This window comes from Odocoileus virginianus, chromosome 28 (genome assembly GCF_023699985.2).
Source record: "Odocoileus virginianus isolate 20LAN1187 ecotype Illinois chromosome 28, Ovbor_1.2, whole genome shotgun sequence".
Taxonomy (NCBI): domain Eukaryota; kingdom Metazoa; phylum Chordata; class Mammalia; order Artiodactyla; family Cervidae; genus Odocoileus; species Odocoileus virginianus.
The window spans coordinates 28,619,171-28,639,375 of record NC_069701.1 but is presented as its reverse complement, the minus strand read 5'-3'; the positions used below and the strand labels follow the sequence as shown (position 1 = coordinate 28,639,375).

At 45.9% G+C, this 20,205-nt stretch overlaps 1 long non-coding RNA gene across 3 annotated transcripts; it reads left to right on the top strand.

The window, feature by feature from the left end:
* Nucleotides 1–45: 45 nt before the first annotated feature.
* LOC110133626 (uncharacterized) lies at nucleotides 46–17,897 on the top strand. Of its 3 annotated transcripts, XR_011484357.1 has the most exons (6): nucleotides 46–275; nucleotides 2,831–2,987; nucleotides 12,222–12,359; nucleotides 12,848–13,008; nucleotides 13,661–13,810; nucleotides 17,512–17,897. It is a non-coding gene; the product is annotated as an uncharacterized lncRNA (long non-coding RNA). The 3 variants fall into 3 exon arrangements; XR_011484358.1 differs by lacking the exon at nucleotides 12,222–12,359; XR_002312824.2 differs by lacking the exons at nucleotides 12,222–12,359; nucleotides 12,848–13,008.
* The last annotated feature ends 2,308 nt before the right edge of the window (nucleotides 17,898–20,205 follow it).

Sequence of the window (20,205 nt, the reverse complement as noted above, 5' to 3'; positions counted from 1 at the left end):
ACGCACACGCACGGATGCACGCGCACACGCACGGATACACGCGCACACACCCGCGTACGCACCCACCCTGTGGGGCCAAGGGCGCGGCGCGGAGGTGCGGGCAGTAGACGCGCGCGTGCGCCCAGGGGCCGCTTATCCCGAGGCAGCCTCTGCGGGTCCCCTGCACCGTGCGGGCGGGGCCAGAAGGAGGCCGGCGCGGACCGGAGCCCGGGGAACGTCATTCCCGACCGGCCGTTCCCCTCCGCTCTCACAGTCGGGCTCCACGCTTCGGGCAGGTGGGCAGCGCCCCCAGGGTCCCGGGGTCCCGCTCCCGCTCCCTTTTCAGCGATTCCCTCTGGGTGCCCAGGTGGGAGGAGAGGACAGGCGCGCGCCCGAGCCGCGGGTTTGCGCCAGATGCGAGGGAAAAACAGTTATCAAGCGCTTTGGGAACAGCCTCGGCCCTGGATCCGCGGCAGAAACTTGGACTCCGGGCCCTGAAACCAGGACGAGGACACTGTCAGGAGGTGCGGGCCTGGCCCTCGCGGCTGATCCATTAGCTGCTGCTTCCTTCAGGGGCGTCTGAGTCGGTGGTTAATTTCCCACTGGGTCAGTCCCCGCGGCGTCTGCTCACAAACACGCTGGTTTCTTCCTGGGGCTCCTCTCTGAGCTACGGATCTGACTCCTTACCTGGCCACCTTTGTTTCCTCGGGCCAGTCGGCACTTGTGAGAATTTCTCCTCAGGCCACTCCTTCCTCCCCATCCTCTTGAGGAGAGGGAAAAGAGTGGCAGGGCAGGAGGAGGGACCCCCCCTCCCTGGCTGGGACCCCTGGCTTGGTTCAGAAGCAATCAAGTTGGAGGGTATCCCATCCTGTTCCTACGTGGTCAGGGGGAGCCCTGCTTCCCGGGGGAATGGGCCCCAGATAGGCTTCTCCTGCAGCCCCTGTGGATCAAGGTCAACAGCAGGTGATTCACACAGAGCCTGGTTCTCCCTCCTTGCAGGGAGAAGAGAACTTGGTGAACCTGAGTTGGAGTCACCTACCAGGGAGTTTGGGGGAGAATTGCCGTCATTACCTGCCTATTAGCCCTTGCCCCTGGAATCAGCACCTTTTACAGGGACAGTTAGACATGTATCATCATCCCCATTTCACAGGAGAAGAGAGCGACACTTGGGTGGTTAAGTGCCTTGTTGAAGTTCACTAATATGGGAGGCAAACTAGAACAAACTAGACGACCTTCAACTAGTTTTATTACTGATCAGAATTCATTTTCCTGGTTCTTTAAAGCAATGCTAGTTTTGGCAGTTAGGATGCACTCCTGCTCCAGACATGCCCAGTTCACCTCTGCCCTAGAGTGAGTCCTTCTTCCTCCTAGACCTCTCTCACAGTTTCCCCAGCTTGCAGTGCCACTCTCCCTTCCACCAGTGCAACTCCTACACAGCCGTCAGGGCCCAGCTAAGAAACCCTTTCCTGTGCCAGCCTTTCCACTCCCTCTAGCTCTCACCCATCTCCCTTTACTCCATGTGCCAGTGTATACAGCCCGGGCCATTAAATCTAACCTTCATTATTTCATTGCCTTTTCTGATTCTCTCATTCTGTCATTTTCATCTGTCTTATTCCATCAGTTGGGTGGTCTCCCTAAGGGCAGGGACTGTGGCCTAGGCACTTGCTTTACATACCCCATGGTTTCCAGCAGGGTCCTGGGCAACAAGTTGCACCCAGTGTCTCCTGCATGCAAGCTAAGTTGCTTCAGTTGTGTCCTACTCTTTGTGACCCCGTGGACTGTAGCCTGGCAGTCTCCTCTGTCCATGTGATTCCCCAGGCAAGAATACTGGAGTGGGTTGCCATGTCCTCCTCCAGGGGGTCTTTCTAACCCAGGGATCAAACCCCTGACTCCTGCATTGCAGGCAGATTCTTTGCCACTGTGGCACCAGGGAAGCCCACGCCCTGTGTCTCTTGTTTGGCTGATTGACCAGATACACTGTAAAGCTGGTCAAAGGTGGGCACAGGAGCTTCTGTTGCGAGCCTTTGAGGGGTGGTATTACTGGGCTTCCAGCCATTAATCAGCTATCTGCAACTCCCCCTCACTGAGTGGCTTGCCCGCCTGGTTCCTCCCGCCCATCAGGAAAGATTGCACCTGGATTACCTGAGAGGGAGAGACAGAGCTTAATTGTATTCTCTGTTCACATCAGGATATCCAAGGACTGCTTAGACCAGATGCTTCTTTAACAATGCCCTTGGTATGCAGTGATCGAGGATACGTCAATGAAATTCAAACAGTCTAGATTCATGACATGAAAGATCTGATCTAAATTGAAACAGGGGGCTTCCCTGATAACTCAGTTGGTAAAGAATCCGCTTGCAATCTAGAAGATCCCAGTGTGATTGCTGGGTTGGGAAGATCCCCTACAGAAGAGAAAGGCTACCCACTCCAGTATTCTGGCCTGGAGAATTCCATGAACTGTATAGTCCATGGGGTCGAAAAGAGTTGGATATGACTGAGTGACTTTCACTTTCAGTTTCAAATTAGAACAAATAAACAAACACCAGAAGGTGAATGTTTCTTTGAAGGAGGAATTCTGTGTTTAATGTCAAGGTGGGGGTTTGAGATTGTTCAAGTGCATGTCTGAGGCCAGGTCTCTTCCCCTGCTACCCTCTGTGCATGTATTATTCTTGTAGTTGATATCATATTTTCACATCTATCATCTTGTTTATTCCTCACAAAACTCTGAGAGGGAATAATAGTAATCACAATGTTTATAAAATGTCTATAATTACTGAACAACTACTGTGTGCTGGGTACCATTCTAAGGACTTTATGTGGGTTAAGTCATTTTTTCCTTCCCATTTTACAGATGTAGAAACTGAGGCACTGAGACTGCCAGCAGCATGCAGTGGTGGGAATGTTCCCAAGGCAGAAGTGAATCAAGATTCTTTGATGATGAGAGCTCCATTGAAAGAAAAAAGAGGCACTTAAGTGAGGAGACTGACATTAAACACCTACTCTGCCAGGTAAGGCTGCTCAGAGCTTTGTGGGCACTTTCTCACCAGATCTTCACAGTTACACATCAGGTTATTGTGTCTGCGCTGTGACCTGCCCCCACATTTGAAGAAACACGGCCTCATGAGGTCAGCTGGCTTGCCGCAGGCACCTGGCTAGTGTGTGGCTGATCCAGGACCTGACGCCAGGTCTGCGGACTCATGCCCATGTTCTCTGTGCCCCATGTCAAGTGCTTGGATGGCTTGGCCTTCTCTGGCTCTTTGTTTCTCAAGAAGAGGGGTGGGGGACAACGTTTATTTCACTGGCTGGGCGGTGAGATCGTTATCACCCTTACAAAGCAAGTATTAACTCTCTAATTGTACATGGCACTGAGCAGAGCAATGAACTATTTTGTACACAAAAATAATTAAGTAAAGCCCACAGGGAGGAATTCTGCCCTCTGGGAACAAAGAATCCCCAGTGAGTGAGGGTGTCAGGGTAGCCCGAAGAGCCAGCGTCCTAGCACACATTCTCCTTGGCAAAAGTGTGTCCTGGCTGACAAAAAGAAGTGGCAGAGAGGTGGGTGGCTTCCAAACCCATCACCGCTTCTGGGAAGTACCTCTGAGTGGTCAAGACTTTGGAAGCAGATAAAGGTGGGTTTGAAGCCTTCTTAGTAGCTGTGTAAGCTTGGACCAGTTCTGTGCCCTCTTCAAGCTTCATTTCCCATCTATGGAAGTGGACTGAACAGGTATGCTTCTGTCAAATGAGATGATATACATAATGCACTTAGCACAGTGCCCCACACAGAGTAAGCATGTAATCATCAATAGCTCTTGTTTCAGCTGTTGGGTAGGTGTCTTGTTCCCAGAGTGGATTTTAAGGGTGAAGGGAAGATTCGTTTTCCCAGTGGAATGGGGGACTTTGGACAGCACAGCAGAGGTGCCCCTTCAGTGGTCCAGGGCTCGTGGCTGTCACAGGCGGCTTGGCCTTTTGTTTCCCCCTCACTCCTTCTCCTGAGACAGCGGGGAGAAGGCGGTGGGGCTGGCCTTTCTGGGGCAGCCCCTCAAGACTCCTATTCAATGGTGGGTCTTTAGCTCTTCATTCGGGAGAGCCATGAAGCTTTCTAGGGGACAGGAAGTACACCTGGTGAGCAGTACACAGTAGGAATTCAGTAAGTGCTGACTGCCTGGGGTTTCTGGGGTCCAGTCTCCCCAGACTCACAGAGGGGGCTGCGGCCCAGGCAGTACTTGCTAAGGAGTAAAGGACAGAGGGTAAAGCGCATCTGCATGCGAGGGGCCGCCATGCCATGCCAGATGGGCCACTCTGCCTGCAGCCTGCGCGAGTCTCCGGAATGCACGCCCTTTGCTCACCCGGAGCTGGGCCAAGAGCGACCCAGGGTGCACCGTTGCAGAAAATCCCTTTTGTTTCTACCTGCCAGAGCCCCCCGCCCAGCACTGGCTTCCTGCTTAATGGCCCGTTCGGGGTGGGGAGGCGGGGGAAATGTGCAGAACTCGGGGAGAAAGAGATTAAACTCACAATAAAACCAAACCCAAACATCACCGCCTTCCCTCTCGTCCTCTGCAGCTCTGACCCTGAGCTGTCTCTCAGCCAGTTTCCCTCCCAGGCAAATAATATTTATTCCAGGAGGCCCTGACACGCGGGCCAGAACAAGACAATGCTTGATTGTTCTTCCTCTCCCCTGCGGCAGGCGATGCGCTGGAGGAGAGAGCGCGGAAAGGCAAAGGAGCTGCCCCCGCCGCTCCCAGTGGGACCGGCTCTGGGAGTTGTCAAAACAGGCCACGATCAGGGCTGGGGAGGGGTGCCGACCAGATTAGTGCGGCTGCTCTCGAAGTTTCACTCTTTTACCCCAGTTCCTGGCAGCTGTGGCCACTTAAACAGCTTTGGCTTCCATTAAACAGGAGAGTCATTAAGTCATGGAGCTTACTGAAGCTCTAAAGGGCCCAGTAGTCATCCCTCGGTGAAAAGTGCCAATTCATTGCTTGGGAGATAACAAACCTGGAGACTGTGACTAAGTCAGAGGTGAGCAGCTCCAGGCCCGGATTGACGGCTCACCCCAGCGTGACCCCGCAATGAGAACCAGCCTCGTGTGCTGGTGGGAAGAGGTGGGTGACCACTTGGAGGGAGTTGGACTGCTGGTTTCCCCAAGCTGCTCAGCTGTTGTTTGGGCTAGAAAAATCCAGAAATTTCTCCCGTGGTTACTAATTTTTATTAATCAGGGCTGACACAGAGTGTGTTGTCCTGAAGTGTATCCCCCACCTGAATCAGGCCACCACCATCAGGGGCTGGACCAGAGAGTTAGTCTGCTTCCCCCACGCTCCTAACCCTTGACATTAGGGATTTTGCCTCATCTGCTGCGCCTTTGAACAGTCCCTGGCATGGCGCTGGTAGAACATGTACAGGAAGGAGGGAGGACAAGTGAGAAGCCCAGGGCCACCTCTTTTACCTCCTTTGGGCTGGAGGACAAGTGACTTGTCATTGACTGGAAGTGACCATGCACAGGAGCTGCAGTGGAGTCCTTCCCAGCATATTCAACCTTTCCTTTATTCTGATTCACTGAATTCTCATACTTAGGCAAGGGGGGCAAGGGAGAGGTATTACTGTCCCCATTTTGCAGATAAAGAAACTGAGGTTCAGGAAAGTAAGTGACATTTAAGCAAGTGAACCCAGGACATCGGATTCCTGATCTAGCACTCCGTGGTCTCTCATGCTTATATGCAGCACCAGTGACCATTGGGCTACAGGACTTGGCTCCTTACCTGATCTTCGTCCTGCTCTTGGGAGCCCTCCAGACTGGGCCAGACTGCCCTCTTACTCAGAGGCCAGATATTGGACAGGACTCAGAAGAGGAAAATGGCCCAAGAGCCTGTCTTCTGGCCCATCTCCCCAAGGTTTGAAAGCTGTCAGAAGGATGGAGAGGTTTGGTTCTGAGGCCACTCTCAACAAGGGAGAGTTTTCCTTCCTTTAGCCATCTCATTCGTGTTTTCACTCTCTGCTTTCTTGGGGCTGGATGGGAGGAAGGGTCACACCTGCATAGAACCATGAGCACGCAGACTGTGGGAATTGGCAGGGACAATTGCCCAGGAGGGACATTTAAAGGACACATGACGGCTCCCAGGACTACCTGGCTCCCTGTGACTCCATGGGTGGGAAGGACATTCAGCCTTGCTCCTGCCCTGGGATGGCCAGCCTTCTGGAAACACCTCTCCTTATAGGAACAGGGCCTAGGGAGGCTAGTCCCTGGCTGGGAAAGCTGGCTGAGTGACAGTCTGGCTTAACCCATGTGGGATTAGTCAGCCTGTAAAAGTCCTGTTTATTTGTTAAGGGAGAGGCAGATCCATAACCCATCTGTTGACACCTGGACGGCACAGCGGAGGGAGCTGCACCTCTCTGCCCAGCCCCGCAGCCCCACTGTGGTTTTCCTGCCAAGCTGCAGTGGTTGCTGGGAAGAACACCTGGTGGGTGAGTGATGGGAGAGCTTCCCGCTGGCAGCAGCCACCTCTGCCGAGCCATGCTCATCACTGGGTGCCATGGAGGGCCCAGGCAGGAAGCCTGAGAACACTGTTCCCAACCCATCTGCCGTAGAGCCCTGCCCCAGAGTGAGCCTGACCACGTCGGTGAGACCCAGTTCACCATCTCCCAGGGGCGGGCTCTCCCAAGAACCTCTTTGCAATCTCCCAGCCTTTCTTCCTATGGCTATGTTAATCTTGGCTCCAAGACCAAATGAGTGGAAGATTCAGGGGGTTTTGAGTCTTAGATTGCAGGTCTGAGCAGGGCATGCCACCCTTTCACTCCAGGCTCCTCCACGCCACTTCAGTTCTAATGTCAGGAAAGCAGAGGAGAGAAGCTGGCTGCTGTTGACCTTGTTTCATGGTGTCATCAGAGGTCAGGTCATTATTGAAAAAGAACAGGGTCAACGCTTATGATACACGGGCTCCTGTCCTCGCTCTGACCTGAGCCAGCTGTGTGACCTTGAGCAGAGTTAGTCTTTCCGCATCTCCATTTCCTCAACCAGGAAATAAAAAAAGAAATTGGATTCATGTCTCCCAGGGGCCCTTCCAACTCCAACATTTTAGACTGTACAGCTGCTAACCTCAGGACTGATGTCGTTCATTTATAAAGAAAATGTCATCGACATCCCCTCTGCCCGCCCCCCAACAAGGAGGATGTGTTCTGAGTTGTTCTCCCTGTTGTGATGGTGGGTCTGAAGTGCTCCACACCCACCTGCCCATCCCCATTGTCTGCCTCGGTTCCCATGCAGGAGGGCTGACCCCCTTGCCTCTGCTGTCCTCTGAGTCTCTAGGAGGATGCTTTCCAGTAACCACTCGAGGCTGGTAGGTCTGGGCCTTGGTTCCCACCTCAGGAAATGACTTGCTGGTTGACTGCAGGCAAGACTTGGCTTCTCTGAGCCGCATCTGCCAAATGGGACAAAAAACCCTCTCTGGGAAAGTGCTGTGGGATGAGCACGGAGGCTGAGGATCCAAATCCCAGGCCCTTTGGGAGGCAGTGGACCTCTACTAATGGACCGCACACTCAGCGGGGCTTAGTGTCCCAGTATGTCTGGAACCTTGGCCTCCTGGCACGTGCTGGGTGTCTTGCCCACATGCATTGTGAACAGGGATCCATATGCCCTCTTTTTGGATTAGTTCTGCATCTGGTTCTGAAACATCTTGCTGGGACTGTGAATGGCTTCGCAGTGCATGTCAGTGAGCTCTTTTCAGCTTCACTCATCAGGCCTTGGGGAGCTCTGCTTCCTTCCAACTGACTCAGTGTGGTTGCTGAGCTGATGCTGTTGAGTCACTCGGGCAAGGCCCGTTACTTGCCAGACATGTCTCACTTAGACCCATCTTTCCAGGGTAATGAACTCACAGGATTAAACTGAGAGCTCCTTCCTTCTCCTCTACCTTCACCTCCTAGCTTTCCATCAGCCACCACCCCCAGCTTCTGGTCCTCAGGTGGGACCTCTTGAGCCAGGGAGCAATTAGCCAACTCAGACTTCAAGATTCTCCCTAGAAGAAGCTGTTGTTATTGTACAGTCTCTTAGTCGTGTCTGACTGTTTGCGACCCCATGGACTGCAGCACATCAGGCTTCCCTGTCCTTCGCCATCTCCCAGAACTTGCTCAAACTCATGTCCATTGAGTCAGTGATGCCATCCAACCATCTTGTCCTCTGTCATCCCTTTCTCCTAATTTCAATCTTTTCCAGCATCAGGGTTTTTTCTAATGAGTCGACTCGGCATCAGGTAGCCAACATATTGGATGCTGATGCTTCAGTTTGAGCATCAGTCTTTCCAGTGAATATTCAGGATTGATTTCCCTTAGGATTGACTGGTTTGATCTCCTTGCAGTCCCAGGGGCTCTCAAGAAGTTGAACACTGGCCTGATAATGCTGAGATGAAGCAGGCTTGCTTTGCAGGAACCCTTGGAAGGACATGAGTATTTTTTTCTTTTTCCCAGTGAGACAGAAATCTTTTTATTGAGTTTAAAAGCCAAGTTATGTTTTATTTTAAAAGCTTCAAAGTATATCAAATGTAAGAGATGACTTTCACTGTCATAAGCAATACTTTTGCAATGTCCAGCTCTCTCTACATAGAATATCCCATTTGGTTTATTACAGTATAGCTGGGTCCTCTGTATCTATTTTATGACCAGGCTAAAGCCAAACCCATGTTGCCTGACTGTAAATATTAACATGATTTCTCAAATAGTACCTTCCTATTAAACCTAAAATGCCATCATGAGGCATCTTATTTTTTGTAAAACTAAAGAAGAAAAATTGTTGCCAAATTAACTCTGATACAATGCTTTCTTGTTGTTTCATTATGTTTTCTTACTAAAATCTATACTGATTGAATAAGATCATTTAGAAATTTTTTTAATAAATTTAAAAGTTAACTCTTATGTGTATGTGAAAAAGAAAACAATTTTGAAAACAGTTAAGGTAACTCCTTAAATGGAAAAGACATGAGTATTAATGGGGAGGCTCCTACAGAGTTATTTGGAACTGCTTGTAAATTACTCTGCCACCCTCTGAGACTGCTGTGGCCTCAAGTTGCCACCTTCTCTGCTTAGAATCCTCTTCCATTCTCACCTGCCTGGTTAATTTTTACCTGGTCTTTAATATTCACTCTGTCCAGGAAGTAAAGCATTCATTCAATAAATATGTATTAAGCACTTACTAGGCACCAGTGACTCTTCTAGCATTTGGGACACAATATTCAAAATTCCAGACTTCGTAGAGACTGAAGGGAAACCAGGGCAGACAGACCACACAGGTAACAGAAAATATCAGCTGGTGATACATGCAAGGAAGAAAAATAAAGCCAATTAAGAGGATAAGGAACAAAGGAGTGGGGCTTTGGTCAGGAAGACTCCCTGAGGCAGCAGCACGTAAACAGGAACCTTAATAAAGTCAGGGAATGAGCCGTGTGAATATTGAGCACTGCAGGTAGAAGAAACAGTAAGTGCAAAGTCTCAGAGGCAGATGTGGGTATGACATGTTTAGGAGAGGCTAGGAGGCTGGTGGAACTGGAGATGAGTGAGTGGAAGGGATGGTAGGAGGCAAAAAGCTGAGAAGGGTGATGGGGGACAGGTCACATAGAGTCTTCTTGACCCCTGTAAGGACTCGACTTTCACTGAGAAGTTATCAGATTTTTTTTTAATTTTTTACTTGGCTGTTTTGGGTCTTGGTTGCTGCACATGGGCTTTTCCTAGGGCTAGCAGGGGCTACTCTTCATTGTGGTGCAGAGGCTTCTCATTGCAGTGGCTTCTCTTGTTGGGGAGCATGGGCTCTAGTGTGCGGGCTCAATAGTTGTGGTACATGGGCTTAACTGTCCCAGAATCTTCCTGGATGAGGGACTGAACCCATGTCACCTACACTGGCAGCTGGATTCTTAAACACTGGACCACCAGGAAAGTACTGTCGGATATTTTTAAATGGAAGGGTGACATAATTGGACTCAGGCTTTCATAGGATGGTTCTGGCTGCCATAGTAGAGGACAGGCTATAGGGAACAAGGGAGGAAGCAGGTAGATCAGCAAGAAGGCAACATCAGTAATCCAAGCTAAAGATAGTCACGGCTTCAGTGGGGCAGCAGCCATGAGATGCTGAGGGTCACTTAGTGTCTTGAAACATTTTTATGGTAAAGCCAACAGGATTTCCTGAGACATATAGGAGACATGGAAGAGTCAAGGATGGCACTAAGGTATTTGGTTTGAACAATCAGAATGGAATTGCATCACCTGAGGCAAAGATGATGAGTGAATTTGGGACAAGTAAGGCTTGAACTGCCTATTGGGCATTCAAGTGGAGATGTAGAGTGGGCAGAAGGTAAGTCAGTCTGGCATTCAGGGAGTGGTCAGACTTGGAGACATGAATGTAGGGTTGTTGATACATAGATTGTATTTAAAGAGGAAGGACTGATAAAGTCATCTGCAGAACAAAAGCACTCCGAAGACTGAAACTTGGGGGTCTCTAGTTTCTAGAGGTCAGTGGAATTGGGAAGTTGCTGCAGAGATTGCAGAAGATCAGCAAGTACAATGGTAATGCTTATGTTCTAAAAGTGAAGTGGAGAAAGTGTTTCTTGGAGGAGAGGATGGCTGACTGTAAGGTGTAGCTGGGAGGTCAAGAACCCAGGATTGAACTTTACATGTGGCAGCTCAGAGGTCACTGGTGATCACACTCAGAACTGTTTCAGTGGTTTGCAAGAGAACTGGGGAAAAGAAGTTCATATGAACAATTCTCAAAGAATTTTGTTGGGAAGGTGATCAGAGATGGAGGAAAATACAGGTTAAGGTGGGTTTTTTTAAAAATGAAATTAACTTATTAGTTAGCTAAGGAACTATGAGGGGACATCGATGTGAATTTTTGAGAGCTTAACTTGGAGCCAGGAGAGGAGATTTAGAAAGGCTATTTTCATCTTTTCCCCATTAGCCCTGTCATCCCAGTTCTGCCTCTGTCTTTCACTAAATGGTGAGGGGTATGTTCATTTGGGGGCTTCCAAGGTGGTGCCTAGTGATAACCCACCTGCAATGCAGGAGATGTAAGAGATGTGTGCTTGATCCCTGGGTCGGGAAGATCCCCTGGAGAAAGGGGATCCACTCCAGTATTCTTGTCTGAAGAATCCCAAGGACAGAGGAGCCCGGTGGGCTATGGCCCAAAAAGTGTCGCAAAGAATTGGACTGACTGAAGCAACTTAGCACATACACATGTTCGTTTTTGTATCAACATCTTGTGCAGATGTCTAGTCTCTCTGGTATTTAGCAGACCAGGGAGACCACCTGCCATTTTATATTGGATGCCTACCTATCATGTCATGTCACCTCTTTTCTAGAAAACTGACATCTGGCCATATAAATCATCAGATACATTGATAATGCATGATTCATGTATTATAACATAACCTGATGGTTGTATGGTGAAGTGATTTATCACTGCTAGAGGAGGCATAATAATGTTCATACTCTTATACAATAATCAATTAATAAGCATGTTATAAGCATGTTGCATCATGGACTATTTAAATAGTCTTTAAGGGTCAGATTTCTGACCTTTATACACAGAATATTCTTCTAAGTATGAGAAAGTAGGCACCAGAAGACTTCTCTTCACCTAACACTATATATAGTGAGAACCCATACTGATGTCTGATCATGTTTTACAAACTTGAGATGATTTCTAGAAGAATATAATAGTAACCCACTTTGTTATTACCATAGATAATAACATTAACATGGAAATGGCTGACTCATGGTAGAGCTGATTAGGAATGATTTTTTTTTCTCATGACAAGGCACATGGTTTTCCTTCTTAATAACAACACACAAATAGGCATCACTTTCCCCTTTCCTTCTTGGTGCATGCATGCGTTCTTGCTTAGTCATGTCCAACTCTTTGCCACCCCATGGACTGTAGCCTGCCAGACTTCTCTGTCCATGGAATTTTCCAGGCAAGAATACTGGAATGGGTTGCCATTTCCTTCACCAGGGGATCTTCCTGACCCAGGGATTGAACCCATATCTTTTGAGTCTCCTGCATTGGCAGGCATGTTCTTTATCAGCTGAGCCACTGAGGAAGCCCCTCCGTCTTGATAGTGTAGCAAAATAATAATAATAATAATAATAATGAGCTTTGGAGTCAGTCAGATCTACATCAAAATCCTTAGTTTATCTATACCATTTTTCTAGATGCCACATCTATGTGTTAATTCATAAATTTTGTTTTTCTCTTTCTGACTTACTTCACTCAGTATGACAGTCTCTAGGTTCATCGACGTCTCTGCAAATGGCACGGTTTCATTCCTTTTTATGGCTGAGTAATATCCACTGAATATACAGATGAACTTATTTTCAAAGCAGAAATGGAGACACAGATGTAGAGAACAAGCGTATGGATCTCAAAAAGAGAAGTGGGGGAGTGGGTGGGATGAATTGGGATTGACGTATATATATACTGTATGTGTGTCTGTTAATCACTCAGTCATTATGTATAAAATAGATAACTAATGAGAACTGACTTATATAGCACAGGAAATTCTACTCAGTGCTCTATTGTGACCTCAATTGTGCCCCTCCTGCCGTCTTGTTATGGCTTCTCCTTTGTCCTTGGATGTGGGGTATCTTTTTTTGTTAGATTTCAGCATCCTCCTATTGATGGTTGTCCAACAGCTAGTTGTGATTTTGGTATTCTCAAAGGAGAAGATGATCTCATGTCCTTCTACTCTGCCATCTTGATCTCCCTTAAAAAAAAAAAAAAGGATATATGTATATATGTAGCTGATTCACTTTGCTCTACAACAGAAACTAATGCAATATTGTAAAGCAACTATACTCCATTAAAAATTAATTTTTAAAAAAGCTAACCATATAGTTGTAGGTAATTGCAGCCAGGTGTTTCTCTCCTCGGATCTCAGACCCGAGTGCATGTCCCCTGGCTGTCAGTGTGTGTAGTGACGAGATGGCAGGAACTGGTTTGACACCAACATGAACCCTTCACCTAAAACTCAACTCAACCCCAGGGATTTCTGAGCTTTGAAGGTTTGATGGCTTTCCTTGCTTAATCAGTCTCTGTTAAGCTCCCTTGAGGCTAAAGAGGGAAGAAGGGGCCATGAATTTTGTGTTTTTCTGTGGGAAAGTACACTTCCAAAAGCAGCATCCCTTCCTTGAAATCAGTGTATAATTAAAGGAAATACAGTGTTCCCTGCTTTGTAAAACTAGTGTCAAAATGCCCTCTTGAGTGCCTTCTCCCATCTAAAATATGGGCCCTCCTTTTTATTAAAGCATACATTACCACATGTAAAACAGATAGCCAGTGGAGATTGGCTGTATGGCAGGAAGCTCAAACCTGGTGCTCTGTGACCACCTAGCGGGGTGGGATAGGTGGGAAGCAGGGTCAAGAGAGAGGGGACATGTGTATACCTCTGGCTGATTCATGCTGATGCATGGCAGAAACCAACACAGTATTGTAAAGCAGTTATCCTCCAAGTAAAAATAAACAACTTTAAAAAAAGAAATTGTGGAATCTCCAAGGCCTGATAGAGTAACAATATGCATAATAGTTTAAACATACATGTTAAATTAGGTTTCATCTGCCCCTCCCCCCCCCCCACTCAGTGATAGCTGCCAGACACTCTGAGAAAATCTGTCCCAATGCCCATGAAACACCAGCTTCTGTTTCTCTGACCCACAGGAATATCAGAACAGGAAGGTACCTTCTTAACAACAGTAATTAAGGACTTAGCGAGCTCTCTGTTTCACCAACAAACTCTTTAAGTCAACAATCTCCTACTCATCCATTGGCATATGTTTTCCTGAGTGATAATTGCCACTCTTCCCACAGGTAAGTTTTTCTGGAAAAAAATAGGTTCGTTATTGGATGACTTAAAAAAATAAACTTTTTATTTAAATTGAAGTATAGCCAATTAACAATGTTGTGATAGTTTCAGGTGGACGGCAAAGGGGCTCAGCCTTTCTTATACTTGTATCCATTCTCCCTCAAACTCCTTCCCATCCAGGCTGCCCCATCATGTGAGCAGAGTTCCCTGTGCTATACAGTAGGTCTTTGTGGTTAATACTGGATTGATTTTAGTCAGGCAAAGAATACCCAAGCCCTTACCACTACTCCATCCCTGTGAAAACTGCAGATTAGCTTCACCAGGAAAAAGAAGAGGGATTGTATGAAAATGAAACTGATTACACAACCTTCCTACCTAAAAAAAAAAAAAAAAAAGAAAAAGTATTTCATCATATACAGAGGCATTATCAGGTGGTCATAGCTATGTCAAAGTGTATGTCACAGCATAGTCAAAGCAATGCTTTTTCCAGTCATCATGTGGATGTGAGAGTTGGACCATAAAGAAGGCTGAACGCTGAAGAACTGATGCTTTTGAGTTGTGATGCTGGAGAAGTCTCTTGAGAGTCTCTTGGACTGCAAGGAGATCCAACCAGTCAGTCCTAAAGGAAATCAACCCTGAACACTCATTGGAAGGACTGATGCTGAAGCTGAAGCTCCAATACTTTGGCCACCTGATGTGGAGAGTGGACTTGTTGGAAAAGACTCTGACACTGGGAGAGATTGAGGGCAGAGGAGAAGGAGGTGACAGAGGATGAGATGGTTGGATAACATCATTGACTCAGTAGACATGAGTTTGAGCAAACTCTGGGAGACAGTGGAGAACAGAGAAACCTAGTGTGCTGCAGTCCAAGGGATCGAAAAGGAGTTACACACGGCTTAGCAACTGAAAGTGTGTAGTCGCTCAGTCGTGTCCGACTATTTGCTGACCCTGTGGACTGTAGCCCACCAGGCTCCTCTGTCCATGGGATTCTCCAAGCAAGAATACTGGAGTGGGTTGCCATTTCCTTCTCCAGGGGATCTTCCCAACCCAGGGGTCAAACCTGGGTCTCCCGCATCACAGGCAGATGCTTTACCCTCTGAACCACCAGGGAAGCCCTTAGCAACTGAATAACACAACAAATCAGGTAGTGATTAAAATCCTGGACTCTAGAATTAGAGCTGTGTATGGATTACTGCTTTAAACCAGTAACTGCTCATGTGACTAAGTAGCTTGGCTTCTGTATGCCTGCTTCACAGGCTGTTGTTAGACTTGTATGAATAAGACAATGTATTGCAGTGTTTTGATGGTAGATAGTAGTCAGTTGTTTAAAAGAAAACTATGTTAGATGGTCCTGATTACAGCTGATATGAACACAAACAGCCAACAGGGATTCACACAGCTCCATTGTTAAGAATTTCTGCTCTTGGAAAAGAAAAAAATTGGTTCCCATCGCAAAAGACCACATATTATATGGCTGTATTTACCTGTATGTGAGATGTCCTGAACAGACAAATCCACAGAGACAGAAAGTGGATTCGTGATTGCCCGGGGCTGGGTAGCAGGGCATGAGAAGTCATGAGGGAAAGTGACTGCTAATAGGTACAGGGTGTCTTTTTGGAGTGATGGAAAGCTTCTTAAATTGATTGTGGTGATGGTTACACAGCTCTGAATCCACTAAACCCCACTAAATTGTCAACTTCAAATGGGTGGATCGTATGGGATGTGAGTTATGTTTCAGTAAAGCTGTTATAAAAAATATATTAGTACCCATTTATTGCTCAGTTAATCTTTATAAGAGCTCATGGTTTTATTCCACAGTCGAGAAGACTGAGATTAAAATGTATTAAAGCAACTTCATCTGGCCCATATAAGTAGTATGTAATGGACCCAGGATTTCCTATTGATTGATTGACTGGATCTTAGTTTCACAAAATTGGATTAATCATAATCTTTGGTTCATGGTACATAATCCTCTTTGATCCACTGAAGGCCATCTTTTATTCTACTTTATTTTATGCATGTATGCATGCTGAATAATACAATAAATACGTCTGATACCACCCACCCCACAGCAAGTTTAGAATGTCACCAACAACATCCAACCCTTATGGCAGAAAGTGAAGAGGAACTAAAAAGCCTCCTGATGAAAGTGAAAGAGGAGAGTGGGAAAGTTGGCTTAAAGCTCAACATTCAGAAAACCAAGATCATGGCAGCTGGTCCCATCACTTCATGGCAAATAGATGGGGAAACAGTGGGAACAGTGACAGACTTTATTTTGGGGGGCTCCAAAATCACTGCAGATGGTGATTGCAGCCATGAAATTAAAAGATGCTTACTTCTTGAAAGGAAAGTGATGACCAACCTAGATAGCATGTTAAAAAGTAGAGACATTACTTTGCCAACAAAGGTCCATCTAGCCAAGGCTATGGTTTTTCCAGTGGTCATGTATGGATGTGAGAGTTGGACTGTGAAGAAAGCTGAGGGCTGAAAAATTGATGCTTTTGAACTGTGGTGTTGGAGAGGACTCTTGAGAGTCCCTTGGACTGCAAGGAGATCCAACCAATCCATCCTAAAGGAGATCAGTCCTGGGTGTTCATTGGAAGGACTGATGCTGAAGCTGAAACTCTGGTGCTTTGGCCACCTCATGCAAAGAGTTGACTCATTGGAAAAGACCCTGATGCTGGGAGGGATTGGGGGCTGGAGGAGAAGGGGATGACAGAGGATGAGATGTCTGGATGGCATCACCGACTCGATGGGCATGAGTTTGAGTAACTCCGGGAGTTGGTGATGGACAGGGAGGCCTGGTGTGCTGCGATTCATGGGGTCACAAAGAGTCGGACATGACTGAACGACTGACCTGAACTGAACTGAACAACATCCAGCTCCCTTTTTGTTCTCTTCTTTCACATCCCTGACTCCTCCCCAGAGATAAGCACTAACCTGAATTCTGTGGGTCTTACCTGATGGCTCAGCAGTAAAGACATCTGCCTGCAATGCAGGAGACAAGGGTTCAGTCCCTAGGTACACAAGATTCCCTGGAGGAGGAGATGAGAACCCAACCCACTCCAGTATTCTTGCCTGAAGAATCCCATTGACAGAATACCTGGTGAACTACAGTCTATAGGGTCACACGGAGTTGGACACAACTAAAGTGACTTAGCACGCACTCTGAATACTGTGCTTACCATTCCCTTGCCTTTAAAAAAAAAATAGCAATATGCATGCCTCAATGGCATATTTAGCTAGCTTAGTTTTAGCTTTAATTCTCCATAGTCTTTGAACTTTATAAAAAAAAGTCTATCAAGTTTTATGTGGTCTTCTGGGACTTGGATTTTTCATTCAACATGGATTCATCCATGCAGAGGAGTGCCTCTGTGGCTCTTTTGTTTTCATGTCATAGAGTGTTTCATGTTCTGCATACACTATGATTTATTTATGCACTCTTCTTTCAGTGGGTTTTGAGATTGTTTCCAGTGTTTTGCTAATATAGTATGTTCAACTGTTATTATTGTTTGTATATTGTCTCCTTTGTGCATGCTAAATTTTCTCTTAGGTATGTCCTTACAGAAATTGGTGTGTGTGGGTGCTCAGCTGTTCAGTCACGTCCGACTCTTTGCAACCTCTTGGACAGTAGCCCACCAGGCTCCTCTGTCCATGGAATTTTTCAGGCAGGAATACTGGAGTGTGTTGCCATTTTCTCTTCCAGGGGATCTTCTCCACCCAAGGATCGAACATGTGTTTCCTGTGTCTCCTGCATCGGCAGGCAGATTCTTCACTACTGCATCACCTGAGAAGCCCCACAGAAATTGAATATATACTGATTAGACTTGCTGGGTATGCAGGCATTCAGCTTTCCAAGATAACATTACATGGTTTTTCAGTTTCTACCAGCTATGTGTATGAGACCTTCTCCACATCCAACACCTTGGTATTGTCAAACTTCTTAAATTTGTCAATAAAATAGATGTAAACCAGTGTTTCATGGGGAAAAAATGTCATCCATCTCTTCCTGATTATTGGTGAGATGAGCGTCTCTTTGTTGATCATGTGTTTCTTTTTTAAAAATAAATATGAAACAACTTTTAGTTAAAACTTGAAGCAAACCTTCAAATATTGCCTAATTATATTTCATTAGCTCCTCCCTGTCTAGAGGCTGCATTGATTGGTTCCATACATATTCTTGTTCTATTAGATGCTTCTTTATGGTTTCTACCCATTTTTATGCTGAGCTGAGGTTTTTCTTATTTGTAGGAGTACTTTATATATTTTTGAAACTGATTTTCTGTTGGATGTATATGTTTCAGATATTTTCTTCAAGTTTGTAGCTTATATTTGTACTTTCATTGAAGACTCTCTTTTAATTTTTTTAACTTTTTTTTCAAATTTTAAACTTTTTATTTTGTTTGGAGGTATAGCCAATTAGAAAAACATCTACTTCTGCTTTATTGACTATGCCAAAGCCTTTGACAGTGTGGATCACAACAAACTGTGGAAAATTCTTCAAGAGATAGGAATACCAGATCACCTGACTTGCCTCCTGAGAAATCTGTATGCAAGTCAAGAAGCAACAGCTAGAACTGGACATGGAACAACAGACTGGTTCCAAATCCAGAAAGGAGTACATCAAAACTGTATGTTGTCACCCTGCTTATTTAACTTATATACAGAGTACATTATGAGAAATGCTGGACTGGATGAAGCACAAGCTGGAATCAAGATTGTTGGGAGAAATATCAGTAACTTCAAATATGCAGATGACACAACCCTTATGGCAGAAAGTAAAGAAGAACTAAATAAAGAGGCTTTTGATGAAAGTGAAAGAAGAGAGTGAAAAGTTGGCTTAAAACTCAATATTCAGTAAACTAAGATCATGGCATCTGGTCCCATCACTTCATGGCAAATAGATGGGGAAACAATGGAAACAGTGACAGACTTTGTTTTGGGGGGCTCCAAAATCACTGCAGATGGTAACTGCAGCCATAAAATTAAAAGACACTTGCTCCTTGGAAGAAAAGTTATGACCAACCTAGACCCATATTAAAAAACAGAGACATTACTTTGCAGCAAAGGTCCATCTAGTCGAAGCTATGGTTTTTCCAGTAGTCATGTACGGGTGTGAGAGTTGGACTATAAAGAAAGCTGAGCACCGAAGAATTGATGCTTTTGAACTGTGGTGTTGGAGAAGACTCTTGAGAGTCCCTTGGACAGCAAGGAGATCCAACCAATCCATCCTGAAGGAAATCAGTCCTGAATATTCATTGGAAGGACTGATGCTGAAAGCTGAAACTCCAATACTTTGGCCACCTGATGTGTAAAACTGACTCATTGGAAAAGACCCTGATGCTGGGAGGGATTGGGGTCAGGAGGAGAAGGGGACGACAGAGGATGAGATGGTTAGATGGCATCACCAATTCAATGGACGTGAGTTTGGGTAGACTCCGGGAGTTGGTCATGGACAGGGAGGCCTGGCATGCTGCAGTCCATGGGGTCGCAAAGAGTTGGACATGACTGAACGACTGAGCTGAACTGATAGCCAATTAATGGTGTTGTGGTAGTTTCATATGAACAGCAAAGGGACTCAGCTATACAGATACATGTATCCACTCTCCCCCTAAACCCCTCCCATCCAGGCTGCCACATAACATTGATTAAGAGTTCCATGTGCTGTAAAATAGGTCCTTGTTGGTTATCCATTTTGAATATAGCAGTGTGTACCTGATCTTCCCAAACTCCCTAACTATTCCTTCCCCCCAGCAACCATAAGTTCATTTTCTAAGTCTGCGAGTCTCTTTCTATTTTGTAAGTTCATTTGTATATCTTTTTAGATTACACATGTAAGGGATGTCACACAATATATCGCCTTCTCTTTCTGACTCACTTCACTCAGTATGACATTCTCTAGGTCCATCCATGTTGCTGCAAATGGCATTATTTCATTCTTTCTATTGGCTGAGTAATCTTCCATTGTATATATGTACCACATCTTACCTTTGTTGATGGGCATTTAGGTTGCTTCCATGTCTTGGCTATTGTAAATAGTGCTGCAGTGAACATTGGAGTGCATGTATCGTTTCAGATCATGTTTTTCTCCCTATACATGCCAAGGGTGGGATTGCAGGGTTATATGGTAGCTCTATATTTAGTTCTTTAAGGAACCTCCATACTGTTCTCCATAATAACTATACCAGTTTACATTCCCATCCACAGTGTAGGAGGGTTCCCTTCCATTGGAGACTCTTTGGACAAACAGAAATTCTCAGTAAAAATATAGTCAAACTTATGTATCTTTTCTTGTATAACTAGAAATGTTTGTGTCTTGACTAAGAAATTCCTATCCCAATGTTATTAAGATACTCACTAGTTCTTCTGAAAGTTTTCAAATTTTGCCTTGACATTTGTA